General features: G+C 49.2%; 1 non-coding gene across 1 annotated transcript; it reads left to right on the top strand.

Moving 5' to 3' along the window:
- The first annotated feature begins 4,260 nt into the window (after nt 1-4,260).
- On the top strand, nt 4,261-4,371 carry LOC147914984 (U6 spliceosomal RNA). The gene has a single exon (XR_015554833.1). It is a non-coding gene; the product is annotated as a U6 spliceosomal RNA (small nuclear RNA).
- The last annotated feature ends 1,629 nt before the right edge of the window (nt 4,372-6,000 follow it).

The following is a 6,000-nucleotide window of genomic DNA, read 5'->3' as shown; positions in this document are numbered from 1 at the left end:
TGGCTGATCAGATTCTCAAGTATTTTGACTAACATGTAGACTCTAATCAGAGAGCTGTGGCGGCTAGAGCAGAAACTCGGTGGGATAACTGGTACCACAGCAAGCCATAGCCATGTGCAGATTAAATTTTCAGGGGAGCAGCAAATATGAATAAGCAGGAAAAGCCAAAAGGTAGGGAAAAAGCAGAAAGGAGCAGACTTCCGGTGTTCTGTTATTTATTTCTGCATATCAAACTGCTCCAAAACTTAGTGGCTCAAAATGTCAACTTTTTGGGGCTGGTGAAGTGGCGTAGTGGTTAAGTTTGCACATTCTGCTTCAGCAGCCCAGCGTTCGTGGGTTTGAATCCCAGGCATGGACTTACACACCACTCATCAAGCCATGCTGTGGTGGCATCCCACATACAAAATAGAGGATGATTGGCATAGATGTTAGTTCAGGGATGATCTTCCTCAAGCAAAAAGAGGAAGATTGGCAACAGATGTTAGCTCAGGGCCAATCTTCCTCACCAAAAAAAAATACAAAAATGTCAACTATTTATTATACATCATAAATTTGTGGGTTAGCAATTCAGGCAGGGCTCAGCTGGGTGATACTTCTGTTCTACACAGTATCAGCAGAAGTCACTGAGTAGTAATCAGCTAGCAGATGGGCTGGTGCGGGGGTGTCTGAGGTGGTTTCACTCATGTGTCTGGCTACCTTGGCAAGGACAGCTGGAAGCCAGGCTCAGCTGGGGCTGCACACCAGAGTGCCTACCTGTGGTCTCTCCAGCACAGCCTTTCAGGGTGACTGGACTTCCTACAGGTGGGTCAGGGCATTTCAGTGAAGAAGCCAGAAGCTACAGGGCCCTTCATGACCCAGCCTTAGAAGTCACATAGCATCATTTTGCCACACTCTCTTGGTTAAAGCAGTCATAAACCCACCCAGATTTGAGGGGTATGGATGGAGACGCCACTTCTCTATGGGAGGGGTGAGTCAAAGAATTTGTGACCATGGTTTAAAACCACCACCCAGAGAGGAAAGAGGTAGGACGAGTTGCTTTCTAGTTCACCATTTTCATGAGACAGCCTGAACCTTAACAAAAAACCCCCCTTTTATTTGGCTAACTTGAGTGGGATTCTGTTCCTTGCAGCCCAAGTAGACCTATTGTGGGCTGAAGTCTGTCCTGCAAAATTGAATGTTGAAGTCCTAATCCCTAGTATCTCAGAATGTGATTGTATTTGGAGATATGGTCTTTAAAGAGGTGAGTTAAAATGAAGTCTTTAGAGTGGGCCTTAATCCAATATGACTGATCTCTTTATAAGAAGAGATTAGGACACAGACACACACAGAGCCAAGACCATGAGAGGACACAAGGAGAAATGGTCATCTACAGGCCAAAGAGAGGCCTCAGAAGACACTGACCCTGCCAACACCTTGGTCTCAAACTTCTAGCCTCCAGAACTGTGAGAAAATTAATTACTGTTGTTTAAGCCCCACAGTACTTTGTTATGGCAGCCCAGCAGACCAATACCAGCCTTGTCTAAACAACTGTGCCAGTTTAGGTATCTTGGTGCTAATACAAGCCATGGGGAGTCTGGGCCTGCAAGCCTACTGGTTAGGGCAGGGTATTGCCCAAGTCCAGGCAGTGTGCTGCAAGATCATAATGCACACTCGTGACACAGGTCGGCTGCTCCCCAGTGAGCATCCACTGGAATCAGGAGATATGGAACGGGGAGATCATTTCTCCCATCTCCACTCCTGGCAAAGGAAAGCGTTAACTGTCACCGTCTACAAAGGCAGCAGCTTGCTTTCCTTTAGAAAGAGAAATACTGCCTTGGTCTAGCTTTCTTACAAATACAGACACGTGAATGTGAATTCACACATGTGTGTGCACACACACACACATCCATACTCTACCCTCTGTGTTCCCTTCTAACACACTCTCCTCTATCCCATCACCAATGCCCAGCAACAAGCCAAGAGTCAGGAAACCAGGCTTTGATCCCAGCTCTACTAAACATCACTTAATTTCCCCAGTTTTCTGTTTGCTCAGCTTTAGAATGAAAGGATTGGCCTACAGATGATTTCTAAGATGACTGTTAGCACTAAAGGCTCATGGCTCCATAATCTCGGTGCAGCGACGAAGCACCAGCCTAGTGTTAAGGTAACGTAGTTTCTGCTGCTAATTAGCTGTGAGCATCTCACATCCCCTCTCCCAGCCTCAATCTCCCCCGCTGTGAAATGTACTTAATGGTCTCCAGGTTCCCCTCTGACATTCCGGGACCCGGGAACTGCTTTTTTTCCTATAAATTCACTTTCCAGAATTCATTTGTTCTTGCTCTTCCTGCCTTGAACAAAAATGTCTCCTCCTTGCCATCCTGAGCCTCCCCATCTCTCCTCCACCACCTGGCCCCTCCCCCACATTTAGTTACTGAGGGCTCCGAGCTCCCACTTTTCTCTCTCCATCCCAAGTTCCCCCTCCCCACGGTGATGACCCCTCCACCACCGTGGCCTCCATCCCATGACCTTGACTCCCCTCCATTTCAACCCCCCTCCCCCATGATCACAACAGGAACCTTCTAACGCCCACCCCTTAAGTCTCACCATTGACATCTCATCCCTGGCCACAGTAGCCACCCCTGTCTTGTTCATTTACGCCTACAGCGTCTACCCCGTGTTCTCATTAAGATCTCTCTCTCCTGATTGCTGATTCCCCCCCTTCCTGGCTGGCCTGTAGGTCATGATTCCTCATTCAACCCACTCTCCTGCTGTCACTGCCAACACCTCACCACCTTGACCCTCGGTCACATCTAACCCATAAGGCCTTGCAGCCTTGTAGTCAACCCAACAATGTGCCATCTCCATCCCCAGGTCTGGACAGCAGAATTCCACTAGAGAAAGACATTCAACTGTATGGACAGGTGCCAAATGAAAGGCCTGTAACAGCCGCTGGCCTCAACAGATTGACCATCCCTCCACTTGCCCCCACCGGCCCTTCCTCTATCCCCCACAGTGCCTTCCACACCTCCCCCAGGCCCCTTGAGCTGCCCGCCTGGGAAGCTGACCAACCCACTCTCACGGGATGATCTTGCCTCCTACTTTGCAGAGAAAATAGAGACAATCAGGAAAGAACGCCTTCACCTTCCTGCCTCTCCACCTACAAGCTTTGCACACTTGCACTGCCCTTCCTGCCGCTTGGAAGGGGTGCTGCTCCATCTGTTCAGGGCTAATCCTACCACCTGTGCCAAGATTCCACCCCACCTCCACCTCCCTAAGTCCTCATCCCACCGAAGAGCACACCCTTGCTGCTACCTGTGTCCTTTCCCCAACCGTGGGCACCTCTGTCTCAGCACAGATGCTTGATCACGTCTCTCCTTTCTGGGGGAAAACAAAAGCTCTAGACTATTGCCCTTGCCTTTAGTGGCAACTTATTTCCTCCACCTTCCTGGCTGAGAAACCAGAAGGCTGGCACTAGGCTACAACATCTTCCTATTTTCCACTCATGGATTTTAAAATGGAAAATCTTTTAGGGTTTTTCTTTCTGTTAATAGAAGGCTATACACTAACTGTTATTTATGAAAGAGTCAAATCATGCAGGAATATTTAAAAACCAAAGTCGAAATGTCTTCTGCTGGAGAGAACTATGTTGTGTTTTCTGCGCCCTCCTGGGCATCTGTCTGTTCACAGATATAGACACATGCCAAGCTCTGCACAGATGGGTTTACAGTGCTCTAACCTGCTTTTCTCACTACACAAGAGGTGGTGGGTGTCTATCCACGTGAACAAATACGGATGAATGTCATCATTGATGGCTACTAGGATTCTGCTGTATGGACTTACCACAATTTATTCAACCCATCTCTATCGATGGGGCATTTCGTTTGCCACTTACTCTCTGCCTCCCAACTCTGCTCCCTGCCAACTAAAAGTGAAACTCCCTCCTAGGACAGCACCCTCCTGTAACCTCATCTCAGGGGGGTGCCCTCCACTGTCCCGTAAAGACTCTAGGTGAAGATCCAGTGTTTCCCTTACTAGAGGGTGGCAAAGGTCACATCACAGGTCACAGGACTCAGGGAAGGTAGCTTGGGGGTGGAAGAAGGAAAGCACCTCCCCAACACACACGCACACGCACCACACCACACACTCACACACCATACACACACTACACACACATCACACACACATACATCACACACACACTACACACACACCACACACACACACACCTGGCTGCCTGTACCAGCAGCATCCAGATAGAAACTCTAAAAGAAGGTCCAGAGGGTGCTCGCTTCGGCAGCACATATACTAAAATTGGAACGATACAGAGAAGATTAGCATGGCCCCTGCGCCAGGATGACACGCAAATTCATTTGGGAGGTGAACACGATGTAATCTACGCAAAAATAGAAGTATAATGATGTACACCTGCAATTTATACAATGTTATAACCCAGTGTTACTGCAATAAACAAACAGAAACAAGAAGGTCCAGGGGGCCAGCCCCAGTGGCCTAGTGGTTAAGTGTAGCATGCTCCACTTGGGGGGCCCAGCTTCGGTTCCCAGGGCACAGACCTACACCACTTGTCTGTCGGTGGCCATGCTGTGGTGTTGGCTCACATACAAAAAAAGAGGAAGATTGGCAGCGGATGTTAGCTTAGAGTGAATCTTCCTCAGCAATAAATAAATAAATAAAAGTAAAATCAAAGAAGGTCCAGGGACACAGCCCAGCTTTCCCTCTGCAGTAGCTCCTCCGCGACCAAGCATGGTGGCGAGGACACCACCGGTGGTATCTCACAGACCTGGGTTTGCATCTCTGGCCACTCCCTGAGCTCGAGCAGGCGGCACAGTGGCTCTGAGCCTGTTTCCTCCTATATGGGGAGACACACCGCTGCTTTGCAGGTTCACTGAGGGTCAGACAGTGCAGCCGCCGCCCTCTCATTGCTGTGACGGATGTGGAGTGTTCCAGCCCCAGGTGCAAGAGCCACAGAGGAGCGTAAGAGTCAGGGACCTGTGAGTGGGGCTGGAGACAGCCTTGGCCTAGGTAATCACAAGGATAGAGGCTGACATGTGTCGAGCTCTCAAGTGTTGACTAACTTATTGAATTCCCATATAAATCACCCTGAGTGTTTAAAATAGAGGGGATTTAATGCAGAGAACTGGCTTTCTTGGCGATGGCAAAGCAGAGAAGCCAAACAAGGATGGTGAGACAGCCCAGAGCTTACCAATAGGAAGAAGCACTCCTAGAATGGGTGTTACAGCTTCCGGTTCATCCAGAAGCTGGAGTCACAGTGGCCCCATCCAGCAGGAGCGAAAGCCGTGAAGAAGAATGAGCTACTCCCAGAGCCCAGGCCCAGGGCAGAGGGAGCGGGAAGAAATACTCCGGCTTCTCTCTAACCCCGCCTGCCGACCTCCTGCCAGTGCCTTCCATTGGCTAAACCCTGCTGGAAACCAGATGTCACAGGAGCCTGGCAGCCGCAGCCTGCAAGGGTCAGCCCCACCTTGATGCAGAGCAAGGAAAGGTGTAGAGTGGATATCAAGGCAAATAAGCCCAGGCCAGCATAGGTACTATTATTATCTCCGTTTACACGTGAAGAAACGAAGCACAGAAAAGTTAAGCAACAGCTAGTAGGTAGAGAGGGGGGCGGATTTGAACCCAGGCAGCCTATCTCCGGAACCCACAATCTTAACTGCACTGTCCTAGCACCTCTCCTAGAGCCTCTAGTCCAGCAGCTAGTGGCTCTCTCTTGCTTTTCTCAGTCCTCCATCCTTTCTCTTTTTTTTATTTATTCCTGGCACAAATAGTGTTGCTGACGCATACACAGGGCTTTGGGGTCAGACAGACTTAAAGTCCAGTTCCAGCTCTGCTACTAATTGGCTGGGTAAAGTTACTTAATCTGTTCAGCCAATACATATTTATTCAGCACTTAATAAAGGCCAGTCCCAAGGCGCTTAACCCCTCCCAGACTCTGTTTTCTCATCCAGACAATGGGTGGGATGGTACACAGTGGTCAAGCAGATACAG

Source organism: Ceratotherium simum, chromosome 16 (assembly GCF_057802395.1).
Source record: "Ceratotherium simum simum isolate JZ-2026a chromosome 16, ASM5780239v1, whole genome shotgun sequence".
Lineage (NCBI taxonomy): Eukaryota > Metazoa > Chordata > Mammalia > Perissodactyla > Rhinocerotidae > Ceratotherium > Ceratotherium simum.
This window is presented reverse-complemented; position numbering and strand designations above follow the sequence as displayed.